Here is a 13,504-nt window from a genome sequence, read left to right as displayed (position 1 = left end):
GCCTGCTTCAGCCGTCCCAACCCAATACCCTGCCCCAGGATTTGGAAAGGCTAATTCCGTGATTTCTAGAACATTTGACATTCTCTCAGCATCTAACATTTTTCAACCTAGGACCTTTTAGCCAACATCCATCTAGACCAGACTTCTCAGCCTCTCTCCCTGCCTCTGGTCGCATGAAAGATGGCACCCGCAGACAGGCACACACCCTTGGGCCACCGGAGAGCCAAAGCCCTGGTGTATAATTCCACTCTTCTTCGCCCACTTTGTCCTATCTCTGAATCTCAAACATTCTGTCTGTTGTAGCACTTTGCACAGTGCACCTCTGATATTTATTTAGGTGCCAGTCTCCCTTGGGGTAAAGGCCTGGGTCTAGGTTTTCTAGTGTTGTTTTTTTTTTTAAGTCTCTGTGGCCCCAGCACCTAACACACTGTCTGCAGGAAGTGTGTGTCCCTGAGCCCTTTTTGCTGGCCAAGATCAGACCTGTTTGAGGAAGATGGAAAAAGTGCTCTGCGGCAGGATTATGAAATGACAGGGATGACGTGAGGGGCTTTCGAAACCCTGGGAAGGAGTGCACCCACGTGAATGACAGCCCCTTGCTATTCTTGGCCACCAGAGGTTCAGGTTTTGACTCAGGACAGCTGCCCAGAGCCTGCAGTCAGCTGGGGACAGAGCAGCCGGCCAGCGCAGGCCTCTGCTGCCCCCTCGTGGTCCCCAGGGCCTTGGCTGAGCGGGGTCTCCAAGAGCCCCAGCTTCTGCTCCCTCAGCAACTTCTCAACCACAAGCCTGACGACAGATTTCCACCTCACACATGGCCAGGGAATTCCTCTGCAACATGGCAGGCACCAGGCAAAGCTGAGAGCAGGGCCTTTGGGTTTTCAATTCACAGCTTTGCTGTTGAACCCGCAGTGTCATCTCTAGGGACCTCCTTCACAGTGCTAAGCCTCAGTTTTCTCATCTGTAAAACGGGGGTGTTAATATGGATCCTACCTCTTAAAGGGCTTTGTGTAGATTAAAGGAGACAATGCATGAAAATCATTCAGCACATAGTAAAGACCCAAAGCTACTGCTATTGCTACTATTATGACAAAGGGAATCTTTGTGCCTTTCTATTTCCTCTGTCTGGTACTAGGATTCCACCATTCTGCCCCCAGGATCTGGGGACACAAAGAACAAATTTTCCTGTACCGTCTCCCCCTCCTGTTTTCCCATATTTTTCCTTTTCTTTACACTTTTTCTCATCAAAAATTTTCAAATTTATTGTAAATTTAAAAGTAAACGTGTTTATTGTAGAAAATTTGGAATATATAGGAAAATATAAAGAAGAAAGTCAAAACCACCTATAACACATTCACTCTTCAGCAGATAGTTAGATTCTGGGAATAGAATATTGGCCAAGAGACCCCATTTCAATCCCCCCAGAAATCATGCTGAGGTAGGGGAATCCTACTACCCTAAGACAGCTACATAGTTTGATGATATGCTTCCCTCAAGTTTTTTTCCTAACTATATATATATATATATTTTTTTTTTTTTTTTTTTAACAGTGGCATCATCCTAGCTCACAGCAACCTCCTGGGCTCAAGCAATTCTCCTACCTCAGTCTCCCAAGTAACTGGGCCTACAGGAGTACACCACCATGCCTGGCTAATTTTTTCTATTTTTAGTTGCTCAGCTAATTTCTTTCTATTTTTAATAGAGATGGGGGTCTCATTCTTGCTGAGGTTCGTGTCAAACTCCTGACGTCAAGCGATTCTCCCGCCTCAGCCTCCCAGAGTACTAGGATTACAAGTGTGAGCCACCATACCCAGCCTCCTAACTATATCTAAACCTATATCTAGATATTTTTAAACAACGCTGAGATCATACTGTCTGTATCTATACAACTATCAAAAATATCCTATCACATGTATCATTTTAATGGCTGAGTAGTCCAGCATATATAAGTGTAAAATAATCCATTTAACTAGTCTCAGACTGTCAGATATTACCTTGTTTCCAATCTTTTTGCAATTCAAAATAACACTATTATAAAACTTCTTTAGACAATTTTTCTGACCTACCCTGATTATTTCTCTATGATACTGTCCTAGAAAATGAACTATTAGATCAAATGGAATAAATAATATAAACAAAGCAAAAAACCGACTGAATTCTGATTATAAAGTGATACAAGCACACAGAAAAGTGCAAAGAAGAAAATAATGTTCACCTATAATTCCACTACCTCCAGGTAGTCACTGTTAATATTCTTGGCATGTATTTTTTCAGATTTTTGTCTACATGTTAAGGTTTTTTAATCCAGTCTGACAGTCCTCATCTTTTAGCTGGAGTCATACATTTTTCTGTGCACACTTACATAATATTTTTCAAAAATGGTATTTTACGCCGGGCGCAGTGGCTCACGCCTGTAATCCTAGCACTCTGGGAGGCTGAGGCGGGCGGATTGCTCGAGGTCAGGAGTTCGAAACCAGCCTGAGCAAGAGCGAGACCCCGTCTCTACTATAAATAGGAAGAAATTAATTGGCCAAGTAATACATATAGAAAAAATTAGCCGGGCATGGTGGCGCATGCCTGTAGTCCCAGCTACTCGGGAGGCTGAGGCAGGAGGATCGCTTGAGCCCAGGAGTTGGAGGTTGCTGTGAGCTAGGCTGATGCCATGGCACTCACTCTAGCCAGGGCAATAGAGTGAGACTCTGTCTCAAAAAAAAAAAAAATGGTATTTTACTATAAATATTTTGATTCTGTACTCTAATCTTTTGATGACATACTGTGAGTGATTTTCCATTTGTATAAATACATTTCTACCACACCATTTTTAATGGCTACATGGTATTCCACTGTAAGTATATACTATAATTTTATTAAAGTATTCCTTTATTCTTACACATTTAAATTGTATACATCTTCTACTATTAGAACCCATGTTGTGATAAATGTTCTTGTATGTGTATCTTTTTGAGTTTTTGCATTTTTAAAAGATTACTTGTCCTTCAATTTCTCTACTTATCCATTTCAACAATAAAATCATATATACTGACCATCTCATGAATAAGTTGTGAATATTACACATTTTTGAAATTTTCCCCTATTTCCTGCCTTGCCTTTATTTCCCTTGAGCTTGTTCTTCTGCCTTTGTTTGGCTTGGTTTTCCATATTGGTATTCAGGTAGAGGCTTTCCCCAATCGCTTGCTGATCTTTGGCTGTCTTTTCCTATTGAAGAGGACCATCCTAAAAAGCTGATTGGGAACTTCCAGGTTAAGATGTCAGGTTAGGCCCACACATTCAACTTTTTTCCCTTCTGAAACCCCACCAACATTATAGTAAAGAGATTAAGAACAAACTATATATACACACACATAACCCAAAAGGATGGGATACCATGAGAGAGGCCATTGCAACCAAACTCTGGAAGCTGGAAAGCAGATGGACGTGTAGGAACTGATTTAACAGAGCCCAGGAAGAGCTGATGCCAGCGGTGAGGAAGGCTGAAAGCCATCTGGCTCTGCACTTCAGACTTCTCAGGAGCTCAGGAACCTGCAGCCCCTGGAACATGGAGGGTCAAGGCCAAGGGGAACTGCACTGAGGAGGATGAGGAGAAAGCTGGGGGGGGCATCAGCTCCCCAGACCCCTTCCTTCCACTGCAACAGCCAGCTGCTGCCCTCTCCCACCCAGCTGAGACCCATAGTGTCTTTCCTAGAAAAGGGGAAATTGAGGGTCTCCCGGGCTGGAGGTCAGCTGGCACAGGCAAAGGTGTGAGCTCCAGAAGGGAAGCTGAACACCGAGTCCCCACCCAATTCCCCTTCTCCACTGGGCCCCAGGGTGACAGCAGCCAGACCTTCACCTCCAAGGCAGGAGATTAGAAATCCGAGAAGCCTGTGGTGCAAGACATAAAGCCCTTGACGCTGGACCTTCCTGCAGTAAGTGGCCCAGCATCACCTGCCTTGGACTTCAAGCTGACAAGCACCACCCTCAGGCTGAGTTTAGCCCCCACCGTGACTATGAGCAGGCTTGCCAGGGCTACCAGACCCCTGCGGGACACCTCTCGCATGGGGCCAGAGGATCTAACACATAGAACAAAAGCAACCCGGGAACAGACAATGTGTGAGACAGGAAAGACTATTACTAATGTTAATAATACTAATTTAATATCAAGAGGGATATGAGAAAAGCTACTGTGCCCATCAAATAGGAATAAGATACTTTTTTCTGAAGACCCATTGAGAGAATTTTTATAAGCTTCTAAAAGTGAGGGGGAAAATGATAGCAGCAATGAGAAACTCAACAGAAAGTGTGGAAGACAGAGTTGAGGAAATTTCCCCCAAAGTACAGAGTACAAAGCAAAAAGCTGGAAAATCAGAGAAACCAGAACAGGAAGTCCTACATTCAAATCACTCTTTCTAGATTCCAAAGAGATCGGGGGAAAAAAATGAAGGAGCTCATAAAGAAACAAGTTAGGAAAATTATTCAAAACTGAACATACATTTTGAGATTGAAAGGGCCTGTGTGTGCCCAGAAAAAAAAAATTGGTAAAAATGGATCCACACCAAGGGACATCATTGTGAGATTTCAGAGCACTGGGGAACAAGGGCTGGGCCTGTGTTGGGCAAGGTTCACGACTGAAGACAACTGAATCCACTCTAGCTACAGGAGGAAGGGACGCATAAAGAATTCTCAGAAATCAAAGGACAGGCAGAAAACCAGGCTTCAGGTGGGCTTCCAGAAATCACCTATGACCCTGCCAACAAACTGGGCCAGGGTGGAGCTGGTCCTGCCGCCACCCCAAAATCCCAGTGCCCTGGCATCCCCAGGTTTGTAACATCACAGCCCCAAGCCCCACCTCTGTTTCATAGCTCACTTTTGAATCAAAATATCAAGCATGAATGACCATAACCCTAAACCCTGTGAGTGGCCAGAGAGACTGGAGAATGTGGATTTCTAGATTCTACACAGGGAAGGCCATAGTCACAATGTGGATAACTACATGGGTGTTCAACAGGTTTGACTGGCCACACATATCAATGTCTCCCCAAAGTAATATATGTACTCTATGGCTCTGTCCCCAAAGAGTGCATGGGGACATAGAGATGTCTGTGACATCTGACACAGTGTGCACTGATCAGATTGTCCCTCTGAGAATTCGGAATACTGAGCTGAGGGGCAAAGACTTGCTTTTAACAATGCTCTAGGGCAAGCCTTGCTACTCCAGGTATTGTCTCAGACCAGGAAAGGCGATGAAGTGTTTATTTTCAGTCCTCGACCAGGCAAGCACAGAAATTGAGTAAGCTTTTAGAAACTCTTACAGCAATTAGACAAAGTAACTTTATGTCTGTTAAACCCAGGAATTAAAAATGGAGTTTGTTTTGTGCATGTCTTTTTATTTTCATTTTTCTAGTAATTTAATTTTACTGCATTTCCAAAAGCGTTGGAATATGACATTTGGAATTTTTTAAGACCTGGTCCTTCAACCACAGAGTTTTGAGCAGCCCCGTTCTGCAGGGGAAGCCCATGGATCCAGTACTCACCCCCCCCACCCACCCTCGGATCTGGCCTTGCTGGACTTGCGGAGGTTAGGTGGCCCAGCTCTGCCTCAGAAGCCATGAGCCACTCCAGGCCCTTCCAGTAAATTATCTTAAACTAGCCAGAGGCAGTTCCGATATTTGCCACTAAAAGGACTTTAATTAATGCAACCCTTATCCCGCTCTGTGGATATGAACGACAAGGATCAGAGATGTTAAGTAACTTGCCCACAACCCAAAATTAGAAACCCACAGAATCCAAAGTCAGCCTGCCTCTGGGTCTCTGACTCTCCACTGTGCTTCACTGAAACTTCAGAACAACAGCCACAAGGATTAGAAAGTTTTCAGCATTGGTGAGGGATGGGGAGTTGGTAAAAAGAAAAAAAGTTTGGGAAGGGAATATTGCATTAGCCAAGGTTCTCCTGAGAAACAGGACCAATAGGAGATAGATATAGATATAGATAATATAGATATAGATGATATAGATATAGATATAGATGATATAGATATAGATATAGATATAGATATGAGGAGATTTACCACAGGAATTAGCTCACATGATTATGGAGGCCAAGAAGTCCCACCATCTGCCGTCTGCAAGCTGGAGAACCAGGAAAGCCGGTGGTATAAGTCCCGATCTGAATCCTAGTGCCCAAGAACCATCCATCCCTGAGGTGTTAATCACTGTCTATATTTGATGACACCCAAATTTGTATCTCTGAACCCCCTCTGAACTCCAGATTTGCATAATCCAGTTGCCACACTGGAGCATGTCCAACTCCAAACCTTTCATTCCAACCCTGCTCTACTTTTATTTCACATCCATTTTTCTCCTTAGCCAGTGGGACCGCCAGCCACCCAGATGCTCACAAACCTGGGATCATTCAGGCTCTTCTCCTTTGTCCCCTGCTTTCTACATACAACTCATCAGAAAGACCTGTCACTCTTACTTCCAGGGTGTATCATGAATTCATCCACTTCTCTCCGTCTTCACTCTTCTAGCATGCGGTGGTCATTAGTGTGGTCCAGCTTTTCTCTTCCTGGGTACATGGCAGGATGGCACTTTCCCACCCCATCTGAAGTTAAGCATGCCTGTGTGACTTGATTGGCCAATAACATGTGAAGGAAGAGACATCTGTCACTTCTGGTAGCCAATACACTTCCTTTCTTCCTGCCATGGGGATTATGGAAATCATGTCCAGCTAGGGACCCCATCACCTGGATCCCTGGATCCAGATGAGCAAAGATGAGCAAAGCACCTCTACTGACTCACGAAAAAGAAATAAATATTTATTATGTTAAGCCATTGAGATGGGGGGCTGTTTGTTACTGCAGCACAACCTAGCCCATCCTGTCTGTTACATTATTAGAGTGCCAGTCACCCAAACTATTGCAATAGCTTCCTATTTTTTTTTTTTTTTTTGAGACAGGGTCTCGCTTTGTTGCCTAGGCTAGAGTGAGTGCCGTGGCGTCAGCCTAGCTCACAGCAACCTCAAACTCCTGGGCTCAAACAATCCTTCTGCCTCAGCCTCCCAAGTAGCTGGGACTACAGGCATGTGCCACCATGCCCGGCTAATTTTTTCTATATATATTAGTTGGCCAATTAATTTCTTTCTATTTATAGTAGAGACGGGGTCTTGCTCTTGCTCAGGCTGGTTTTGAACTCCTGACCTTGAGCAATCCGCCCGCCTCAGCCTCCCAGAGAGCTAGGATTACAGGCGTGAGCCACCGCGCCTGGCCGCTTCCTATTTTTATTCTTCTGTCTCTCCACAGAGCAAAGCAGATCCCACCACTCTCCCTAAAACCCTTTGGTACTTCCCACTGGACTTGAAAGAAAATCCAAACTTTTCCCATGACCCAAAATGCCCTACACTGTCTGTCCCCGGCCTGTCTCTCTCACTGGTCTCCCACCCTGTCTTCCTCACTCAGTACAGCCAGTCCTCTTCTACTCCTTACTATCTCTTCTGCCTCAGGGCTTTTGCATATGCTGTTCCCACTGCCTGGAACACTGTCCCACACTGTCCACATAGCTGGCACCTCCTCACCCTTCAAGGGTCAGCCCTAAAGAACACCTCCTCAGGGAGACCCCCACCCCAACCACCTTACCACTGCACCCAGTGGATTTCTTTAATAGCTCTTATCACAATTTGAAATTGCATTTTCTCATGTTTATTTACTTGTTTGTTCACTAAGTGGTAAGCTCTGCAAGGGCTGTGTCAGCTTTCAGTGAGTACTTGCTGAGCAGAAGAGTGCCTTGGCAAGGAGGCAGTTGCAGAGGTAACGTGGTCAATGGTGGTCAAGCTTCGGTGGTGATGAGGCGAGTAAAGGTCTGAGGCCAATTCAGACTCGCCTGCAGGACGGCTCCTCTCGAGCTACTGCGGCCTAAACTCCTCCCAAATTTTTCATTCCCCTCACAAGCTGCAGTGCCTCTGAGATACGGGGGTTCTCCAGAGGACCCAGCCTGGGCTCTGTCCTTCCCCTCAGCTGCAGCGGCTCAGCCAGGGACAGCCCAGCCTGGAGCAGGTGCGCCAGGGCCCAGGAGGAGCAGCCAGCCCCAGTGGGGAGGCAGCCAGCTGCTGCCGTCAGGAGAGCTGCGGCCAGCTCTCTAGAAATAGCCCCAGGTCAAGGTGGGGTGCTTCCGACCCCTACAGATGGCAAAATCCGGAGACACTCTGCTCCTGAATTTCTCTCCCCTGCTCCTACACTGGGAGTTCTGCCCATGGCCTGGAACTCTCCAATTTCCAGCCTCCCTTCCATGGACACCTGCACTCATCGCCACTGACAGGGAACCCCCGGGCTTCCAACTGTCTCCTCACTACACACTGAGAGGGTGAAAGGGTGGGCGTCATCCTCATCCCACAGACAAGGGCTCTGTGGCTCAGGGAGGTTGAGCAGTGAACTGGAATTCCAATTTAGAGCGCCATCCCAGGTTCAGTGTCATACCCCACCAGAGCAGGCCACGTGAGGGATGTGTTTAACAGTCCCACAGCCCAGGCCCTGGCCCTGGCATCTGATCTAATCTTCAGGCCACTTGCTCTGGGGGGGATCTTTGCCTTGTGGTCCCTGACCCTGTTCCTGGACTCAGGAGAACACCTGCCTGGGCTGATTTCCCCGGAAGCCAGCTACCCAAATCCACAGCTCTCGTCTTCACCTCCTGGTTACCCTGACTGCTTGCCCACTCTCCAGCCCTCACTGCCGGTTGACCACCTGGCCCTCTGCCCCCACCCACAGCACACCCCCTCCACTAACAAGGAAGGCTGCAGACCCTGGGGACCCAGCCACGGCTTCATCAGCTGCTTGCTCTGAGCAGGGCTCTCCGTCTCCCTTCTCTGGGAGGTTCCCACAGCCTGGGGAGGCAGGAGCAGGGGTGCAAACCTGGGGACCAGAAGAACTGGCTGGGAGCAGATGCGGGAAGGAAAGCCACCCCGAGGACCCTGGACAGGGCAGGCCGCTGGGGAGGGGGAGGAAGAGCCCACAGAGGGGGGTCTGTTTCTATGAATAGGAGTGGGCACCTAGTAGGGTTTCTACTAATTAGATTACCACAGACAGCGGAGATAAATGAATCAGTAGAAAATAAAAGGTGGAATTTTTTTTTCAGAAATAGTGTCTGTCTTTAAAGGATGTTCAGTGGATACAAGTAAAAGTTGACAGAATGTCCTGGATCAGAGAGCCCTCAGAACCCGACCGACCTGTATATAACAAAAATGCCAAGTTTCCGTGCCCATAGGTGTCGCAGGTGCACTGCGCAACTCTAGGGGCCCCTTCACGCTGTAGTGATGGTGCACCTGAGCATGCGTAGCAACTATTCTCTGGCAGGTGGTGGTCAGGTGTCTCAAGGAGGAAAGGGCATTTTTTCTGATTCTGTTTGGCCAGTGATAAGACTTCAACTAGGTACTTCTAGGAAGTTTGAAATCGATTCTTTTTCTTCAAAAGTTAAAGTATTAATAGTGCATGTTCACTTATTCAATTCATGTGCATGGCAGGCTTTTCTTCCTAGAGTGTGGAAAGGATGAAATGAATTAGCATCCATTCTTTTCTTCTTTTTTGAGACAGAGTCTCACTTTGTTGCCCAGGCTAGAGTGCAGTGGCGTCAGCCTAGCTCACAGCAACCTCAAACTCCTGGGCTCAAGCAGTCCTTCTGCCTCAGCCTCCCAAGTAGCTGGGACTACAGGCATGCACCACCATGCCCGGCTAATATATATATATATATATATATATATATATATATATTTTTTTTTTTTTTTTAGTTGGCCAATTAATTTCTTTCTATTTATAGTAGAGAAGGGGTCTTGCTCTTGCTCAGGCTGGTTTTGAACTCCTGACCTTGAGCGATCCTCCCGCCTTGGCCTCCCAGAGTGCTAGGATTACAGGTGTAAGCCACTATGCCCAGCCACCATCCATTCTTAATTACTGAGGTACAAATTAAGATTTTCTCTTCTATTCTGGGCAGGGGGCAGTACTCAGAAACACTGCTGTCTATGGGACTGATTGATTCCTAGGCTTTATTTTAAGCAATATATGAATTTGGAAATTATATGACAACTCCTATCTTGTATGCCATAACATGGAAAGTGTTCACAAGCTTTTTCTTGAGTTGTTTTCTTCACTAGCTACCCTCATGACTCTTTTCCCTGTATTTATATTTTCCAAACCAGCATCTCTGTTTCTCCCATGTAATCAAGCAGTGGCATCGAAGATCCATTCACATCTAACACTGCAGATTATTCACAGACATGATCTGAAAAGAGTGTTCTCAGAGTCTTTAATGTGCTCACGTGTGCTGAGAATCACCAAAAATAGATGTAGCAGGCAAAGTTTCTCTAATGTATTTGCCCACTGGTGAGGTTCAGGTTTCCAATGAGCTGAAAGGAAGCTTTCTATGTAGACCAGGGATTAAAGGGTTAAACAAAGGAGTGACTGAGGTGGGTTCAGAACCTTGAGGCAGAGGTCAAATGTTTACAGGCTGCCCACTGGGGAACCCTAAGACACCACCCATAGTGACTGTCTGTCTGCTTCCTGCCCATCAGGGTTTAAAAAAATTTTTTTTAATATATGTGTGTACTTGCATGTGTGCATGTGTGTATGTGTCTTATATTTTTACTAGACAAATTTAAAATGATATATATTTATAGTGTAAAATGTCATATTTTGATAGATGTATACACTGTTAAATGATTAAATCAAACTAATTAACATATCCATCACCTCATCTTATCATTTGCTGTGGTGAAAACATTTAAGATCTACTCTCTTGGCAGTTTTCAAGTATATAGTACGTTATTATAAATGACAGTCTCCATGCTGGACAATAGACCTCCAGAACTTACTCTTTGACCCACAGTTTCTGGTTTGCATGAAAATGATTTCCAGAAGTTTCTTGAAGATAACACCTGGAAAGTAAATAGCAAATAGCATGGTTTGCTCTGTCTTTATAGGAAGTAGGATTGAACATCTCTCAGGTGACCCACCTATCAGCTACAGTCCATGGCCTTGTTTGGGTCTGGAACAACCAAAGCGGAGCCCCTGTGTGTCAACTCACCACCATCGCCACTCATCTCTGGGGCTGGAAACTGCTCCCCAGAATGCCCTTCCTCGTGCTCCCAGGTTAGAGTTTGCCCATGAGAGGATCTTGCACAGGATTTAGAAGGCACAAGTGAAGCAGAAGCCATTATTCTCAGGGGTTTGTAAGAACAGACATGGGGCTTCACCAGATACAGGTCCATCACAGCCACCTGAGAACTCCCACCTCAACCCAGTTTCTTCCCTCACACCCAGGCCTTAAGCGGAGGCCTCCAAGATGCAAAATGGTGTCTCTCTGGCTCTGAGCTCTAGCTTCCACTCAACCGTCAGCCTCGCTTGGGCCTCTCCTAACATGGGTCCCTACCCCACCCCTCATCACCAGCCCCAGCACTGACCCCAGCTGAGTTTTGTCACACACCAACACAAACAATAGGATTACCGTCAGACACATGATTCTTAAAAGATGCTCATTTTTCTACTCCTATTCAGTTATCAGGCCTGCTTCATGAGCTCTGCTAAAAGAAAGCCAACTCTAGGTTGTAAGAATTGCCAGGCACCTTGACGTTTCCATCTTTCATTTCTCCATCCCCCACCAGTCTCCATAAAAAGAAAAGATTAGTAGGACATTTTCCCACCACCCCGGCCTTACCCTTCTTTAGAAGGGAAATGCTGCTATACCTTCTGTTCTTTTCAATTTTCCCACTATACTACATTTTGTCCTCAAATAGGCTATCATTGACTCTGAAAGATTATATTTTAGGGTGGTGTATATATCCATTATCAATTGCTACATAACAAATCACCCCAAAACTTAGCTGCTTAAAACAATAAACTTCTTTTTCCTCTGTTTCTGTGAGTCAGGAACTAAAGAGTGACTTAGGTGGCTCTGGCTCAGGGATTCTCGTGAGGCTGCAGTCAAATGTGAGCCAGGACTCCAGTCCTCCAAATGCTCGGCAGGGACGAGAACATCTGCCTCCAAGATGGCGCCTCACACGGCGGTTAGCAGAAGGCCTCAGACCTTCACCACGTGGGCTTCTCCATAAGGCTGCTTGAGTGTCCTCATGAGTGTCGCTGGCTTTCCCCAGACTGTGTGATGCAAGAGACAAAGCAAGGCAGAAGCTACAGGCTACAACACCATTTATGAACTAGCCTCTGAAGTCACACACCATTACTTCTGCCGTATTTTCATCATTAGAGGGGACTCACTAAGTCCAGCCCAAACCTCAGGGGAGGGAAATTAAGTTTTATAAAGGGAGGAGTATCAAAGAATTCGTGGGTTTAGTATTATATAAAACCACCAAAATGTGAAAAGAAGACAGTTAAGTCCCCCCTTAACATTGTCAATAGGCTCCTAGAAACTATGACTTTAAGCAGAATGACATGTAATAAAACCAATTTTTTTTCTAATCAACGTTATAATGAAATGATGGTGAACAAAACAACATTATTCAAGGACCTGCCATAGGTCGTTTCACTTTAAAGTCGCAGTTTCCAAGACCCTATCGATGATGTCAAGTAAGGACTTACTTTACAGATGAGGAATCAAAATACTCATGTTTTAATTTTTCTCCTAAATAGCGAGGGACTTTGGCATATCCCTTCTCACCCCTCTAGATCTGTTTCCCATCTGCAAACTGAGAGGATTGATTTTGATGACCACTAAGGGCTCATTTTCCAATAGCACATGTCTCGATGCTCCTGCACTTAAGACCTTGACCCCCAGACCTCAGGCAGCTTCCCCTCCCCCCGCCCCCAGCAAATCTCAGCCCAGGTGTGGCAATGCCCATCGGCTCCCCTAGGTGCTCCTCCAAGGCTTACAGAACTTTCCTCTCCCCCACCCCGTCCCCCGGAGTGCTCCGCCCGGCAGCATATTGGATCACACGTGGAGCATTAAAAACTCCCTGTCCCAAGCCATACCTGAGTCCACTGGCTTCTCTAGGGATGGGACTAGACACCAGCAGGTTTTATAGCTCCCTGGGGTTCCAATGCACAGCCAAGGCTGAGAACCACCACTGTGAGTAGCCCCTCACATAGGGAATCTTTTCCGCAAATAAAATAACACCGCATGTCACTTAAGTATTGATTTGCTCTTTTCCTTTGATGTCTGTGCACTTTGAGAGAGATCTTACATTGCCAAGAGTAGAGGTATTTAATTTACCATTAATTACATTTAGGATCTGATTTCTCCAGGAGGTCATTTTCCTCAGCATTACTAAAAGAGACATTTAGAGAGGTTTAGAGAAATTTTTCATGGCCAGGACAGAACTTTTTATAGAATGCTTTCCCTTGCTCAGGATTTCTCATCAGGGTATTGTTTCTGTGGGAAAATCGATCCAATTTTTATCTTTTTGACTTACACCACCTTTTCCTAGAATATAACCTGCTATAAGTTTGAACAATGCCTGCATTTTTTTTTTCTTTTTGCTTGTGCATGTGCATGTGTGGGTGTGAGAAAAGTCAACATTCCC

General features: G+C 45.6%; 1 pseudogene; it reads left to right on the top strand.

The window, feature by feature from the left end:
* LOC142869934 (putative G-protein coupled receptor 160) overlaps positions 1-13,504 on the top strand; it is a 48,342-nt pseudogene that overhangs the window by 15,913 nt on the left and 18,925 nt on the right.

This window comes from Microcebus murinus, chromosome 3, assembly GCF_040939455.1.
Source record: "Microcebus murinus isolate Inina chromosome 3, M.murinus_Inina_mat1.0, whole genome shotgun sequence".
NCBI lineage: Eukaryota > Metazoa > Chordata > Mammalia > Primates > Cheirogaleidae > Microcebus > Microcebus murinus.
The sequence above is the reverse complement of the archived record's forward strand: the minus strand, read 5'-3'. Positions and strand labels throughout refer to the sequence as shown.